This window comes from Dermacentor albipictus, chromosome 5, assembly GCF_038994185.2.
Source record: "Dermacentor albipictus isolate Rhodes 1998 colony chromosome 5, USDA_Dalb.pri_finalv2, whole genome shotgun sequence".
NCBI lineage: Eukaryota > Metazoa > Arthropoda > Arachnida > Ixodida > Ixodidae > Dermacentor > Dermacentor albipictus.
In genome coordinates this window covers 141,263,982-141,280,985 of record NC_091825.1, presented here as the reverse complement: position 1 = coordinate 141,280,985, position 17,004 = coordinate 141,263,982, and the positions used below count along the sequence as shown (strand labels likewise).

Below are 17,004 nucleotides of genomic sequence, written 5' to 3'. Positions count from 1 at the left end.
GGTCTTCCAGCGATGACATGGGAAGTGTACCGGCGGCCCCTTCCCGCGGCGGGTCGCTCTTTGCCGCCCCCGGGCGATTCCTGGGTCCCCTGGCGGCCGCGCGAGCGCGCGTCAATCGCGCTTTTGGCGCGAGCGCTTCCTGCGTCAGCCTTGGCCCGGCGCTGCTGCGAGCGGTGGGAAAGGGAGGGGGGGAGCCATTTTAGAGCGTCCGCCCCAGACCGCTTCGGGCGCCGGCGGCGAGGAGCACGCGCACTAGACACCGTGCGCCGCGCGCTGTCTTCGAGGCGCTAACCGCGGCGGCAGCCGCCGCTGCGCCTCCCCGAGGCCGGCGCGTTGTGGTGCGCGCAATCGAGGCGGCGGCGCGAAGCAGCAGCGAGACGAGAATCACACGAAGGCAGCAGCAGCAGCTCGGCCGGCTCGCCACAGTACCCGCGCGGCTCTTCAGACCGTGCGTTAGCCGCCCTGTGTGGATGTCAGTGGCTCCGCGCCAGCGCGCGCTCTCCCAATGGATACCGCCTCCGACAATCAGGTGAGTAGGGAAGGACCCCTCGCCGGTTGCCCCTATCTGCTGCAAACACGTATTCCTTGTCTGTCGTCGCACTGCTTTTCCTCTTCCTTTTGAGCCGTCTGAAGCTTGCCCTCGCTGGTTTTTGACCTTGCGGCTGGTGTTACACAGCCTGCTAGAAAGGTGCGTGACGGTGAGCAAGATGCGGTGGACTGTCCAGAGCTTCAGTTTTAACGGCTTTGTTATTCGTCCAACAAAGCCATTGCCATTCAACATAACACTACTTCCGTCTCTTCTATCGCATTACTAAACTTTACATGGAGCCAAAGGCTTATCTTGCCTTTCTGTTGCGGAACGCTAACTGTTCGAAACAGGCTTGATTAACTTTCGGCAGGCACGCGCACGGTTTCATTAAAGCACAGAGACTACCTCTCTTTATTCTCGGCCCTCTCACGACCTCCGCTAAGCGCTACGCAATAATAGACCACAGCGTGGCACAGATCAACGACGAAGCGAACGTGGTTTCGTGTCCTCACGGCTCATGGGCACGTAGACCAGAAATGAAGCGTGGGGCGACGCATGAAAGGATTGCATACAACCTACCGTGGAGTTCAGGTTAGCAAAAGAGGTACGCGAGCATCCACACTCGCTCGTACGCGAAATGGCTCCTTTTTTTTCTTTCTTTTTGAAAAAGAGCCGTAGCCAGAATCGATCGTGCAAGTACGGCTTCGCGCGCCTGGTGGCTTTGGTCCCGTTGAGGACGGTATATGAGCAAGAGCTCCCGGTATGCGAAAGTACGGCAGACAAGAATGCCAAGAGAACAAAGGACGCGAAGGGGAAAAAACTAAAGCAGGAAATAGTATGGGCTTTGTTGGAGGAGCAGCGAAGGTAGTGGTGGAGCTCGCTGGTTGTGTAATTAAAAATGCGGCGCTTTTGTGGTAGCACCGCTAATGCCTGCGGAAACGAAAGGGGAAAGGGGGGGGGGAAGTAGGGGGTGTGGCTCGGAGGACACCAGAGTGGCCCGATACGTGGAAGTGTCGGCTCGGCACGCGAACGGTGGCTGCGTCGTTAGCCGCGGCGACCGTGGTACCCTCGCATGCCGCAGCCGATTCCCCCAGCGGCTTCGATGGCACGAGCTTGCAGATGTCTTTCCTGCACGACACGGCTGTTATGCAAGAAAACGGGAAACTGTGGGAACTACTGAATTCTCTTTTCGGGCCGGGTGAGGGCTGTTCGTTCTTCCAGAAGTTGTTAATGCAGTGGCTATCATAACTAGCTGAGCTAATGTCAGCGGAAGTTTCACTATTCGACACTGATACTATCCGGCCAACGTAGCAGATGGGCTTTTCACGAAGATTAACCATTTCGTTTTTCATCGTAATCGAAGCTTGACTAATAAAGAAACTGATGTTAAGCTGGTCCATGAAAATGCACCCAGATTATTCAAATTCGTTCCACTGTGGCACAAAGTGGCTACCTTCAGCGTAACGTGAACAAACAGAAATGTTATGTACAGAAGATCACCCAAATTCGCATACGTATGCGCAAGAGTCCGCAGTTTTCATATCATTTACAAGATGAAGAAAATGTCTGACTCGTACAGGCAGTAAACAAATCTGCAAAATAATGTCAAGCACAAGAGCTGAATCAGAAAGCCAGACAAGGTGATGGACCGGGCCAGTGGTGAATAACCTGCCTTTCGGTGATGTTACATATTTGTTCCTCTACACTGATGAGTCATTCGTAGACGCTCACGTAAGCTTTCTTTGATTCTAAGGCGTGCGTCATTGGGAACCAAGGCCACGTAAGCAAAATACTCGAACGGAGTATTCTTGCGCTAAATAGAAATCTAATTTTGGGCGTTGAGTTTGATTTCTATTTTCAGTGGGATGGGGGGACATATTATTGGAAGGCAAGCAGCCCGAGTATACACAAGCAAGTAGCCCCTCACAAGAAAAAACAAAAAACAAAACAAAAAAGACACCTGACTCTACATAAATGCAAAATAAGCCATTTTCACGCGGTGCATTGCCCACGCAAAACCCGCACGCCACAAGGGCGTGCGTGAGGCCGGTAGTGTTTTATTATCAAAACAAAAATATATTTATTCAACGCGGCGGTGAAATAATAGGAACAAAAAAAGAAAGGTCTGTCCGAAAACTCAGCGGATAATCTATGCCCCTGCATAATGTATTTCATGTTGTTGTGCAGATAAAGAAGTAACGTTGAGTAAGAAAACAACAGGGTGGCGGGTAGTTGTAAATAGGTTAATTGTAGTACGAACCTTATCAATTATAGTTAGCGTGACAAACGGGTTAAGTCAAACCAATCTGCGATCTACTTACGATAAACGAAACACAGGTCATTGACTAACATCCCATAAGTAAATAGGTTCACAAAGACAAAACAAACACAATAACACAATACACCATCTAAAGTGCTAACAAAGCGCCAGGAAGTTTATGTAACAATAGCTATAAACAAACTATAATGAACTAGAAAGTATGATAACATTTTATAAAAGTCGTTATCGAAATTTTCAGGACAAGCTTGTCACCACGAAATGGCGAGGACTTCACGCACGCTTTTTAATGCGCCGCTTTAAATGGTTTTTCAGCGGCGCACATACTGGCTGTCCTCCGGTACGTCTACGCGAGGCACGTTTCATTCAACGCGGCTAAGGATTGCGACGGCGAAAATCCGTGAAGTAAATGGCCTTTAGCGAGTGTAGGCTTAATCTTGAGGCTGGGAGCCTTGTACGTGTCTTGGTTTGAAAGAAGGCGAAAGAATCACTCTGCAGCTAGCAATAACACAAACGGTGCGATATCGTTTTCCCTGAGCCACTCATTCGTTTCCGAGTGTGGACACAGTTAACAATTCACTTACCCTTTCGCACGTTCAGCTAATCGATCCACAAACGTGAATGCTGATTAGGCCATCGCGTTCAACCTTGCTCCCCTAAGGTGGCGTAACGAGTAACAGAAGAAGCGACTGCACAAGTTGTCATTACCGAAATAATTGAACACAAGCTTCGCGAGGGTCGTTTCTCAGTTGCGACAGTGTGGAGCACAACAATTATGACACTCAATGTGTCATACATGAATCCAATTAAGCTAACAAACAAAAGCTAGTTCATATAGTAAGATAGATCTCCAAAATAGATAAGTTGAGAAAATTTTCTCACTTCGGAGGTCTCTGTACATGAACTTAGAAATAAACCTTTCAATACACCACAAATAAACGTTCAATTTATGGCGAACGCATTGTGATAAACGTCTCATAGCGCTTTTATGAGTCATACATCTGAAGGCGAGAGCGATCAATGTCGACTAGTCATGTCTTCTCTGGAAAGATAAAAGGGGGGGAAAAATCGGCCGCACTTTTAAAAAACTATTGTTCACGCGTTCATAAATGGCAGAAAACTACTGTTCTCGCTAGTGCATAAACCACGCGATCTCATGCAAAAGAATTTTGAGAAAAGCCTTATCTTTTTGTAGAGAAATAGAGAGCATTACGAAAGCCTAGAGAAATTACTTATCCCTCACGTATAACCTAGGTGTCCCGTAATAACCTCATGGAAGTTATTAGGATGGGTATCAGAGTCACAAAATCTTGCCGGTGCATGGTATTCGCATGTTACCGTGGAGGTCAAGAAACAGTACAGTGTGTAACTATGCAAGAAAGAAAACTGACGATATTCGCCACAAACACGACCACACTGGCGCTGTTTTCGGTGAAGAAACTTCGGACATTTTTTCTCCCGCCACATTCAGCAAGCCAAACCGGCTCATGTCCCCACTGAAACAAACCGTAGCGACTCCCAGTTCCTAGAACTAGAACGTTCCTTCGCTGACGCAAACTGAACGCGGACGGCACAAGTTCCCTCGGAATACACGCACCTCTCCCTCGAATAAGTCAGTAAAGCCTGCGCTTTGCTCTCATTAGAGCGGCTCGACGCAGATAAGGCTCCGAGCGAATCCTCACGACTTCGCGCGAGAAGACTACAAGATGCTCGATCGAGACGAACGACCAACTTTCGAAGATGTGCGGCCATCAAGGCAACTGTCTGTTTCTTCGGACTTCGTCCGCTCCCGAACGAACGAACGACCGACCGCATACACGGCCGCCCAGTTACGCTCGCTACAAAAATGCTGGAGCCCCAATTAGAGTCGAGCGTCGTTTCCTCGCTTCCGAAGGTGACAGGGGGAGAGCGAGGGTGATGTCACGCGCTCCCAAATTGCGCGTCAGAAATCGACGTCGCTTTACCCCGGCCCTCCGAGCGCTCTCTCCCCGTAAAGTTGACGGTCAATACGTACGGCTCGGGGTTGCCGTCGCAGCCGACGCTGCCTGCAACATCGTTGCCCGCTTCGAGTCAGCTCGAGGATGTAAGTACGCATACGTTAGCGACGTGCGCGCACGTTTCGTGTGGCTTGGGGCCGCACTCGTAACAAGCCGGGCCCCCGTTAATGACAGTCCCGCGCCATTCCGGACGGCCAGGTCAATCGTTGTCGGTGATGATGCTGGCGTCGAGGGCTGGTGACAGATGTGTGTGTGCTTACGAAAGGTTAGAGCACGTTCCAGACTTCGAAATTTACCTGGACCTTCGTAGAGAAGTTGTAAAACAAGCAATCCCACGAACTGTTATTGTTTTCGTGTCAGCAATGCCATAGGTGCTGCCTGCGAGAGAAACTAATCAAAACTAAATGCGTTAACCCTGTAATTTCCCAGCACAGTTTCAAATCGAGGAAAAGTAGAACAACTTGTTGACCTTTATTTATAACCATGGGCAGCACACTTGTAGAAAAAGGAAAGTCGAATGTTATTTGAGGTGAAACTTAATAAGTATAACGACCAATTATTTGTTAATTGGCTTAGTGAACAAATCTACCAACTCTGAAAATTAGCTCCATCGTATCGGGTAAAGTATTGTGGACTATGTGTAAAGTCTCCTGAGCTCGAAACAGAGTATTGAGACGTAAGGCTAAGCGTGGCGCATATGACACATTAGGCATTACAATGGTAAAATAAAAAATTCGACAGAAGACATCGAAGGATGATTATCAAATTGAAGCGATAGCTTTCCGATACACCGGCTGAGATATGCTTTTGGGGGCACTTATTAGATGACACTATTGGTTACTGCTATTAAGCGTGTGGGTGTTGTGACGTTGCACGGAATCCAGGATTGACCTGTGTCAGAAAGGACATTTAAACCTTCGCGAGGACACATTTGATGCACTGGTATCAAGATCGGCCCACAAAGTCACCATCTTTGATTACAGTACCTCCTGGATCGGCCAACTTTACTTAGTCACAGCGCCGTCCATGCAAAGAGAAGGAGTGGCAGGGGAGGAGGCGGAGGGGTGAGGCGTAGAGTAAGAGAAAGCTTCGCTTTGAATACAAAAACACCGTCACGATCTATTTTTCATTGACTTGTCTTCATAACCCACGACTGTTGAGCGCAAGGTATACTTTAGCATGAAAAAAAAAACTCAACATTGATCGAACAAAAGAAAATGGCACTTGAACCATAACTTCTAATTGGTATGCGTACACGGTCTATGCGCCTCGTAGCATAATGATTTCCTCAAAGACAGAAAATATGACTGTAATGTGAAGAAAGCAAATATATCCCAGTGATTTCCCCTCGTTATCGACATTACAGCACAATAAACTACCGTGCGCTGGGCATGCGACGCAGATCGATGCCGAAAGAGGACTCGAACCTGAACTAGTAAGAGGACGAGAGAAGTCCACGGCCTAATACAGTGCCCTAATAAGCATCGCGAGACCATTCGAGCGTAGATGATTCAGATACCCGCGCGATACCACCGCTTCACCGCACCTTTCACTTCACCGTCGGAATGCAATACAGCCGAGATGAAAGCCCCTTGCGGAAAGAGTAGAGAGAGCGCGAGCGGTGCTTTGTTCGTGGAAATGAACAACGCGCCGACGCAGCTTTGAAGTGCCTCTAACATTGATCGAACAAAAGAGATATTGAAAAGTACTCGGAAAACGCGTGCACTCGGGCGTATAGCGGTAGCGTGGAATTCTTGCATACCGTTTCCGCTTGGAAGCAGAGTGGAAGAAAATGAGGGCGAGTGAGGATTGCTCTCCGAGCATAAGGCACTACGGGTGATGAAGCGCTGTTGTAGTGCGATCACGCTGAGCAGGGCTGTGTGAGAATTCTTGAAGCAAGACAAGGATATATATATATATATATATATTAAGAAACAGTTTCAGATCTCGTAGAATTGAGAGTGCATTGAGAATGCCGAGTGCGCAATGTTAATGAGCTGCATAGTAGATCAAGGACTGCAGAAATATATGCGGCATAGACGAACTTGAGCGTTTATGAAGGTGCTATGAATTCATTTCACTTCTTTATATGCCAGCTGTGTGTACTTGCCAGACGCCCCTGCCTCACGGGTCTTTTCCGTTAAAGCATCGTCTGTTAGTTTCGAGTGCCAGAGTACGGTCTCGCAGGTTCCAAGCTAGTTCAACCTGCACATCGCTGTAAAACAGTTTTACAATGTAGCTGCTGGCGAAAGGTGGTCATGACGCGCTGCGCCAGTAATGCCTTTATTACTCACGGCCAGCCAGGACTGCCCAATCGAACGTGCACTTCCATAAAGCACGCGCTGGTGGGCAAGTTGGTTATGCATGATTACAACGAAGGCGTCAAATAAAACAACGGACGAAGGAAGGAGACACGAGACAACCACGTAAGCGCTATGGTTGTCTCGTGTCTCCTTCCTTCGTCCGTTCTTTTATTTGGCGACGTTTTTGTATTCTTCCATAAAGCGCACATTGGCTACTCCGCTTCATCACGGGTCGTTCAAGCTGTCCTCAATGTTTTAATGCCGAAGCTCGCGCTTCTGAACTGCTCTGATCACAAGTAATTAAGTCTTGCTTGTGACCCACCCAAAATCACAAGTGCGACGAAGGCGACAGGAAAGCTCATCACGCTCGCTGCTGCAATCCGCTCAGAATGAGAGCGGAACAAAACGGACGCGAAACGCAGACGTAGAAGAAGCTTCGAGGAAACAAAAGCACACATGTGCTGAAAACTATAGCTGGCGAGAAAGTTGCCGGATAAGTGAAACAAAAAGCAAGGTCCGAACGAAGCGGCTCCTCTCATATCCTGGATCCCGAACAGCTAGGCGCCATTCACGCCTCCTCCCCCCTGCTCTCCCTACCCATCTTCATTCTTTTGCTCCCGCTGCGAACGCGACCAGCGAGCCGCAAGCGAGACCAGAGCCTCGCTTATTCAATTTGTAGACCTTGCAGGAATCTCTTCTGCAACAGAGCACAGGGCGGTAAGCAAAGGGTCCACCTCCCCCCCACGCCCCCTTCGCTCCAGCCCTCTCCTTCCGCCCTCTGCGCTCCGCAGTCTCTCAGCTAGCGAACCTGCGCAAACATGCTTTCGACAAATATGCCCTAGCACTGCTTCTGTTGTGGGCTGCGTAAGGCCTCGGTCGTGGCTCCTATGGACAAGAATGGCCAGAGTGTAGGCAATGTACACTGAAAGAAACGGGCTTTCGCTGACAGTGAACGAAGAGAGAGTGTGTGCATCCCACCGCAGCAATACAGTGCAGCGGGGCGAAAGATATAGAGCAAGTGCCGCACTTTGCAGGGATAAAACTTAGGGGCCTAGAGTGGCACTTAAGAAGCTTTTCTCTGCTAAATGTACACGGAGAAAACTGTACCTCGGCTGATGCCAGCGGCTCATTCCGTCTCAGCCTACCAGAGTCATTTCGTAACTTTTTGTTATACAAAGCACATCAGCTACCGATACACAGCTTTACAAAGACCGCCAGCCAGCTCGGGCCAGCTCTAGCTCGCGCTGCCCCGCAGCAATTTGGTCGTAGTCAGGAAGACGACTTCCAAATCTTCCGTTTCATTGGTGTCGCTTTCATTCGTGAACAACATTCGGGCCTGCTTCGGTTTCGCAGCAATATGAATGCACACCTTTGCCGTAATATCACTTAAAAGTTTTCCAGGCCAGACTGTTCAATGTCAGTTCAGATACTTATGCCAGCATGGAAATGCTCAGCTTGCTGTGGATTTTCCAGACTCCTGCATTCAAAGAGTGCTGGAGTAACGATACCCTATACATTATGACATCCGCCCAGCGCTGGCAGAAGCATCACTGCTGCAAAACATTAAGCCTGAGCTGGCAGCAAGCAATGTGGTCTGGGATCTTTTGCAACGCATAGTAGTGACATTAAGAGAACGGAGATTCTGCGAGATGTCAAAGAAGTCGTCAAAAATGGAAGACACATCCAGCTATAATGTTTTGGCTCCTATGTATAGGCGTATATAACACCCATTCATCTGACAATCTTCAGCTGTTTCCCAAGCGTCACTGCAATGATCTAATCCGTGAGGCTGAAAAAAAAAACAAGTGGTCATTCGTTGGCGTATGAGTTCCAGATTACTTGTAAGAATTGTCCTTACAAATCACACGCTCACATGACTGTGCTAGCCAAGCACGTTGAGAAGCATCAAAAAGCGAAGCGCACCGTGGAATTTGTTATAACGTGGTTCTCGTTTACAATAAGCCGACGCCGGATCTGCTCTCAAATGAATATATCTTAAGGGTGCTAGACAGTCTATACAAGCTTTGCCTTAAAGTACATAGAATGCTTGTAGACAACCTACAAATTTATGTCCTAACGCTTTTTCTGGAAATAAACTCTACAATACGTACACGGACATGAACTGACGAAAGGGAATGTACTTGACAGCGACTTTAGTCTTAAGGCAGTTCATACATTTTCACCTACAACAAGGCAAACTACTGCACTTTAAGCCCACAGTCCACATGTAGAGTCTCTAGACATCTAAGGATAAAGCTTGGTTCAACAGCACTGCATCGTTTTACAATGGCACAGTGCAGGGCGAGAGGAACACAGCGAGTAAGGAAAAGATGGGAAGAAAACCAACTGCAACTTGTGTGTGCATAAGGAACCTATCAAACAATGGCTCCTGGCTGGCTTGAAAACTACCCGGCCCGAATTCTAGCCGTAGTATCTACAGCTCACAGAGCGTCTTAATTGACTTAGCAAGCCGGCAGGAAAATGAGCGCTGTTTTCTCGACGAAGGATCCTTTGTCTCCGTGTCTCTCGCCGCCACGTCGGAGAAAGCAAATCTCGTTTCCTCTTCGCACAGAAGGCTCGTTGACGATGCAGAAAGTCTTTCGAGCGGCTCTGTATACGAGCGAACGTGTCAGCAGTTTCGCGATGCCAGTGAATGGCCCCTAGTTTCGTTGTGCAAATTAATGGAGAGAAGGTAGCACCGCCGGAACACTTGCGCGCTAGCTTCCGCTGATTCCCTCGGAGGGGAGCTGTAGCGAAGAAGGTGGCGGGAACGATAATTGCAGATGATATCGCCAGACGAACGCAGCTATCAGAGCTTGTCGTAGATTGAAAGCACATAATTTAACAGTATCCTGCGCCATAGTAGAGGTAGAGACCTGCTGCTGCTGTGTGACAGATACGTATAAGGGAGGACAGATCGGGGAGGAAAGAAAGCCAGGCTAACCAGACGCACGTCCGCCTTGCTACCCTGTTCAGAGGGAAGGGTATAAGAGAGAGAGAAAAAGAAACTTGAGAGAGAGAGAGAGAGAGAGAGCAATAATTGCGCTCACGCCTTAAGGTACGCACCAAATCTATCAACAGTCGCAGTAGACTGTCTACTTGAGGTGCTACAGTTATGCTTTCATTGCTTTTGTCCCCATTCCAAAGAGCTTCGTATCTGAAAATGGTCTTAAGATTAGCCGCTTTAATGCTGTCCTCGGTAATTCATACTCGACGTCGTATCGTGTATGAAGGCACGAAAGGTGTTCAATAGTTTCAGAAGTAATACTTTAAATATTTAAATCAATCAATCAATCAATCAATCAATCAATCAATCAATCAATCAATCAATCAATCAATCAATCAATCATGTTCCTTTCCTATATTCTGTGCTCAGTTGTACAAAGGTTGCCGTGGGTAGGTTTAAGCTGGGTTTAAAAATTAAGAGCGGCTCCTTTCTGAGGCACTCCTTAATAACTCCTGAATGCAACGTGTCTTCATGATGCTGATGTAGGATTGCGTATGCGTTGTGGTATCAGAGGTGTTTCCATGTGTTTATTGAGAATGTAGTCGTGCTAGGGTGTGGAAACCTCTTCGCATCTCCTCCTGTTTAAAGGCAAAGTCTCTGCAGTATGTGTACCATTATAACGTTTGCTATGAGACATTCATATACGTTCCAGTTAAGCTGCCGGGCGAAGCACTAAGATTTTGACGGTGATGCACCACAACACTTCATCACTGTAAATAATTATTTGCTTATGTCGCTTGGGGCAATTTGAAAATAATTAACAGAGTTCTTTGTACACAATGTCTTTTTTTTGTGTAGCCTTCGTTTAACTGTTCATCCATCTTTTTTTTTCTTGCTTGTTTTCTGTTTTTTATAACTTACATTAAAATTTCGGTGAGTAGCAGTTGCGAAAGTAAGGCCGTGTTTATCTCCGAGTGCATCTAGCTCAGGCTAACACATCACAATATCAGCAGCCACAAGACGGGACTGTCAGACAGTCGAGTCGTTATTCACTGCTTAATCACACCTCCTTCGGAACCACTATGCATGACACGGTCACACTGAGATTGCGAAGAGACGGTACTCTCAAGAGTAAAGACTGGAGCTGCGAAAAAGTCTTTTACATAAGAGACCCGTCATCACCGGCCATCGAAGTAAGGCTGCGCATCAAGAAACTTCGTGTCATTGACGTACTATTCGTGGCGATTCTGGAACGCCGATGGGCACACGCCATTGCAAAGTCTACACCGCTACAGCGCAAGCTGTGGACTATTACGAAATTGCTGACATGCGACGTATCCGCTTATGTAAGATACTATGTATTCATTGACTGCCTTAAATAACTTCGGGCATTGTCGCCTATAGGCTTTCGTAATTGCGCGTGGCGATTTGCAATTACGTGGCAGTAGTAGCACCGCGCAAGCCTAGATCCGCCTGTAGCTAGCACTTTCCTGCTCCTTCTCCTCTTGTTGCGCCGTTGTCATTTGTCTGTGTGACAATGAGTTGACCAATAGGCACTCGCGTCAACAAAAGCAGGACTGGTCTCAATCTGTCGTATATACAGCAGAGCGATAGCTGTAACCTCTTGGAATATCACTGTGTATTTTATTCATGCTGTATTATATCTGCGATTACCTCGTGATGAAACTGTGCAAACCTTGAGGCTAATCTATTAGAATGTTACGATGCCAGAATAGCTAAGGTTAGGGCCAAGGTGTTGCAACAATCTGTAGAATAACCTGTACACTGCAGCCACGCGCTACTAAGGGCGGTGTACACGGTGAGCGTTCTTCAAGAAAATGACGATATAGAAAACTGTCACCGACAATGACTACATTTCGAAAGAAATGGAAAGCTTGTGATATATATCGCTGTAATGCCCAACAATCCTCTCAGTTTGCTCTGTTCTATTCGCACCGCTAACTGCTCCTGACATGACAGTTCTGCTGATAATGTAGATGGGGCCCCGCTGTGACTAATGACAACAGGCTAAAGTGAACAAAAATGAAATAGAATGAAATAGAAATAGCCTCATTCCATCTTTGGAATGCGTTTTTATCTGTGTCAATATTTGGGCTAGCTCAGCTCCGCTCGCAGTTTCTCTTCACTGGGCTCGCTTACAAGGGTGTGCAATATTGGTGCCAAACCAACCCTGCGACAAATTTATGCAACACTGAAGGAAACGCTACGACGATGGAGCTTCAGCACATGGATCAAACCACCAAGTATTCTGGATTGCTCTCACTCGGCTATTCGTTCCACTTTCGGCGCCTACAGCGCGGCCATGGCGGCGCTTTAGGCAGCGTAGGCGTCATGTGTAAGTGTCGCCAGATCATAGAAATCACAAACCATTTGCGCCATTTTTTCTGGGCTGACCATAACCGACGGCGCGCGAACGGCAGTGAATTCGTAGCGATGCAAGAGAAATGCCACCATGTTTCCTGTGATATCCGGAGACGGCCGTTCGACCATCTGAACTAACCAAGACAATCCCCGTGTTAGCGGTTTCGCGCGCACGCTCGTTATAAATTTAGACTTTGGTAAGACAGAAACAATCGTACGGCTCCCTGTATATTTCGGAAACGTTGTGTATAAATGGGAAAAATATTAAAGAATAATTGACTGTCACCTTAAAAACCACCATCTCGTTCAGGACTACATAAAGTAGCACTGCTACGCGCGTAATTTAGTTCCGTAGCTTTGGCTGCAGCGGGAAAACGCGGTGCAGGTATGGGGGTGCGTAACGTGAACAAACACATTGGGCAGATTGGTTTCAAGCTGCTAGCGTTGTCGATCCTGTGGTGATTTAGTAATCACCTGTGTAGCAGCAGCTCTAAGGAACAAGGACGGCGCAAGAAAGGCACGACCAGAGACGACCAAGGCTCGTTAAACTTGCCGCATCTCAGGTACATCGTAACGGTCACGTGTATCATTTTCGAAGCAGCGCGCTGAGTCGATTCAGGGGTGCCACACAATGGCCCTTGTTCACGCTGTTCACGCCCGCCGTGACCCGATCAAAAGCCCGATGCGGAGGTGCTTGAACATAGGATACCCGTTTCGCATCGCGCTTCATAACTGCTTTAAAAGCGGCCTTTTATTATCCATCCTTTGATTGGGACCCTCTTGTTTGAGATCAAAGGATGCTATAAAGGGGCGTGTGTTGTTCTTTAATCTTACTTCAGCGTCCTTACTTTCCTATTTCTTTGGATTCATCAGATGCACCGTTAGGAGCAAAAACGAGAATCTTTTTATGGTTACATCAATATTATCCTTTCCTACATATAGACCAACAAGGCTTCATACCTCATGTACTTGCCTTCGTAGATATATTGCGAGGAGACACGCGCACCAACTCAGCCTAGAACGAAAGCTTTTCTGCCCGATATTTTGCTTCGTCACGTGTTCCATGAACATGTCGCTACCAGAATTCGTTAATATTATTTTCGATCTTGCTTCATTCAACGCCGCTGTAATAACCAAGGAAGGAAGGAAAAAGTGGAGAAGGAAAGGTAGGGAGGTTAACCAGTTTAGAATAACCGGTTTGCTACCCTACACATGGGAGAGGGATGGGTGAGATTAAAGATAAAGTACTAAAATCAAGATATAAAGCTCAGCGAAAGAAAGTAAAAGTTTAAAAGCAGAGACCTTCAAAAACAGAGCCTACACGAAATGATGTTCCATCGTTCTCTAGTGGTCTTTGTCAATACATGTGTCTAAAGATAGCCATTATCCTTATAAGTGCTCCAAAAGAAGGTGGGTGTGTTTTCGTAAATAAACAGTGATTTGAACGCAACGTTGTCGCCGAATTGAAACAAACGCACCTTCGTCTACGTCTACGTCTGCGTCTTCGTCTACGTCTACCTACTGATAAAAGATCACAGGCACAACTTTTTTTCTTGGCCCGTAATCAAGTAAGTTCGTAAGTTCTTGTGAATCGTCCTCTCATATACTCATCCGCGCATGTAAACTGCCAAGCTACCTCGTTGACCCTACATTTGCGCAATGAATGTAAAGGACTCATGGTATGTTAGGCACATACCATTCCTGTTAGGGAACGACTTGATAACGAAGCCGCCTGCTATGACAGACAGTATAAGCAACGAAAGTCCTTATGTATTCGCCCCTTTTTAGAGGCGACAGCGTGCGTTGATGCTGCCAGTTCAAACACATGCTGTCACCGTTTGTCCGTCCACTCGCCTGTTTGTAACTTTACTTAATACAGTACCATCGCCCAGAGCGTTTCTCTCACCAGGCATAGTTTGGGATCAAAGCTGCTATTACCGTGAACAAGTGAGAGATGACACCAGCATAATACGAGTGATGTCTGCAAATGCCAAAGCCAAAATGTCAAGAGAGGAGTGTCATACATGTGCGACAAAGGTGAGGAAGAGAGAGAGTAGGGGAAAAGACAGGGAGGTTAACCAGAGACGAGTTTCCGCTTTGCTACCCTGCACTGGGCCGGGGTATATAGGGGTGGTAAAGACTACAAAAAGCAAGATTAGAAAATAAAGAACAAGAAAAAAAAAAGAAGAAAAGAAAAGGAGAACAGGTAACAGAAAAGGCGTTCCAATCACAGGCGTTCACGCAGGCCGGTCGATCTCAAAAAGCGCAGTAGCACTTGCACGACCTTCTAATGCGATGTTGAGCCGCGTCTGTGTATCAAAACTCTTTCTTCCGACTGAGGCTAGTCGTCCAACTGGTTCAGCACGACGGAAAGCGATTGTCTCTGCACACTGTACTGCGGGCACTGGCCAAGAACATTACGCACTGTTTCTGCGTCGCCGCAATTGCCACATGAAGCGGCGTCGGCCATCCCTATGCTGAATGCGTAGGCATTGATAAACGCGGCACATAACCGTAGTCTACGCAAAAGAGCCGCGTATCATTGGGGAAATCTTGATGGAAGCGAGGAAACTTTAAATGCGTAGTTGTAGCCTCGTGGAACGTTTGGGTGCATGCTCCTATCAACGGCTTGAGCCTGTTATTCTCCTTTGTAAGTTATGTGGAAGGACGTCTGGATTCCTGTATTTTAAGTGCGACTCAACTCTCTCTCTCGAGCTCCTATTAAAATTAAAATGTGTACGTTACACCAGTTTCCAAAGTACGCCAGCTTGGATGGCAATCGCTATACCTGCTGCTCCTGCAAACTTGCGCTGGTCTATCTATCTATCTATCTATCTATCTATCTATCTATCTATCTATCTATCTATCTATCTATCTATCTATCTATCTATCTATCTATCTATCTATCTATCTATCTATCTATCTATCTATCTATCTATCTATCTATCTATCTATCTATCTATCTATCTATCTATCTATCTATCTATCTATCTATCTGTGTGTGTGTGTATGTATGTATGTATGTATGTATGTATGTATGTATGTATGTATGTATGTATGTATGTATGTATGTATGTATGTATGTATGTATGTATGTATGTATGTATGTATGTATGTATGTATGTATGTATGTATGTATGTATGTATGTATGTATGTATGTATGTATGTATGTATGTATGTATGTATGTATGTATGTATGTATGTATGTATGTATGTATGTATGTATGTATGTATGTATGTTTTTTTATTGACCTTTCATGTAGAGTTGGAAACGGGATACTAGTCTACTTGACTTTCCTACCTTTCTATCTTTCTCTCCCTTACGCCTCTGAAACATCTCTGAAATTTTTAAAACAAATCTGATCCAGTAACGCAAGACAGTGGCTTACGTTTTTGGCCGCTGCAAGTGCTCTGACGCCGCTCGATCAAAACTAAATAAAAAAGATGGTGACACATACTGACATCTGAACAACGCTAATTTTTCATTTTTCTAGACGCTCCGACTGGCTTTCAGACGGCACCGTACTAATAAGGAGCTTGAAAGCCGTGTGCGGTACCCGGGAAGCGATAAGGATTCTTCAACTGTACCTCAGGAGGGATTTTTTCTTCCGCGAAAAAAGTTCTATTACGACGGGGAAACACGAAAGAAACAATAGACCCAACAATGAAGAGACTGAGCAAGCGGCTTCGAGAATCTTGAGAAGCGGGGGCTCATTTGTCTCTCCTCATTTAGGAACAAAAGGAAGCCGATTATCAAGCAACCAGATCAGCTAATTCCTACACGCCACTCCTTTGATGATGCCTTCGCGTTTTTTTTTTCTCCGTACTTTGTGACCGCGTTATAAGTGAATTACAGCAGTTCGCGTGTCCTCTGCTTTGTGTGTTTTTTTTTTTTTTGTGAACAACTGGGAGGATGAAAGCGAAGCACGAACCTAGTGCTATCTAATGGCGACGCCTCTATATTTCCAGCCACTTTTCTTTTGTCAATCAGGGCAGTAATTTTCCCGAGTCTGCGTCTTACGGGCGTTTTCAAAAACAGAGTTCTTCAGCAGTGGTGGAGGGGGTTCTGCTTCTGAAATGGAGCACAGAAGCAGGGATCCCGTGTCCCGTTGTCCAGGACGAGCTTCGATCGTTGTAATCTCGCTGGTGGCTCTTGGTTCCTCTTCGTTTCCTTTTTAAAACGTCGCGTCCAAGGATAGACGAAAATCATTAATTTGCTATTTAATGAGGCGATAGCAATTAGCCGGAGAAAACAGGATGGAATAATGGGGAAACCGGGAAATTAAGAACGATGTCGCGCAGCTGTGTACCAGGGTGATTAACAAGAAAAATGCCTTTCAGGCGAAAAAAAAAAGAGAGAGATAGAGAGAGACATGTCGAAGCTAAACGACAAAATAAAACCGGCTATACCGGTGTTATACCGGTGCACAAGCTGGAGTCTTTCTTCTAGTAATTAACGCTTGAAAGGGACGCATAGCCCAATGGGAAAACATGGCAGTATCGAAGTCGCACTTTGCAGCTGCTTCCTCTTCGATGCTTGGTTCACGGGAGAGAGAAAAAAAGTATT

At 46.6% G+C, this 17,004-nt stretch overlaps 1 protein-coding gene across 2 annotated transcripts in view; it reads left to right on the top strand.

Annotated features, from left to right (window-relative positions):
- The first annotated feature begins 232 nt into the window (after window positions 1-232).
- LOC135908350 (potassium voltage-gated channel protein Shaw-like) overlaps window positions 233-17,004 on the top strand; it is a 244,196-nt gene continuing 227,424 nt past the window's right edge. For both annotated transcript variants that reach the window (XM_065440108.1, XM_065440111.2), the window contains exon 1: window positions 233-529. The gene's annotated coding sequence lies outside the window, so the exon portion shown is untranslated. The remainder of the gene's footprint in view (window positions 530-17,004) is intronic.